The following is a 571-nucleotide window of genomic DNA, read 5'->3' on the forward strand; positions in this document are numbered from 1 at the left end:
CGTCTCTACTAAAAACACAAAAATTAGCTGGGTGTGGTGGTATGCACCTGTAGTCCCAGGTACTCAGAGGCTGAGGCAGGAGAATCGCTTGAACCCAGGAGGCAGAGGTTGCAATGAGCCGAGATTAAAAAAAACAAAACAAAACAAAACAAAAAAAACTTTATCTCTTTCATATTTAAAAGGCTTCTAGAGGCCGGGCACGGTGGCTTATGCTTGTAATCCCAGCACTTTGGGAGGGTGAGGCGGGCGAATCATGAGGTCAGGAGTTTGAGACCAGCCTGGTCAACATGGTGAAACACCATCTCTACCAAAAATATAAAAATTAGCTGGGAGTGGTGATGGGCGCCTGTAATTCCATCTACTTGGGAGGCTGAGGAAGGAGAGTCACTTGAACCTGGGAGGCGGAGGCTGCAGTGAGCCGAGATCACACCATTGCACTCCAGTGGGGACGACAGCAAAACTCTGTCTCAAAAAGAGAAAGAAAGAAAAGATAATTCAAGTAGCTCATAATCATATAAAGAGATGTTCAATCTCATTCCTAATAAGATACATTTTATTTTTAGATGAAGTC

Source organism: Colobus angolensis, unplaced genomic scaffold, assembly GCF_000951035.1.
Source record: "Colobus angolensis palliatus isolate OR3802 unplaced genomic scaffold, Cang.pa_1.0 Scaffold319, whole genome shotgun sequence".
In the NCBI taxonomy this organism is placed as follows: Eukaryota; Metazoa; Chordata; class Mammalia; order Primates; family Cercopithecidae; genus Colobus; species Colobus angolensis.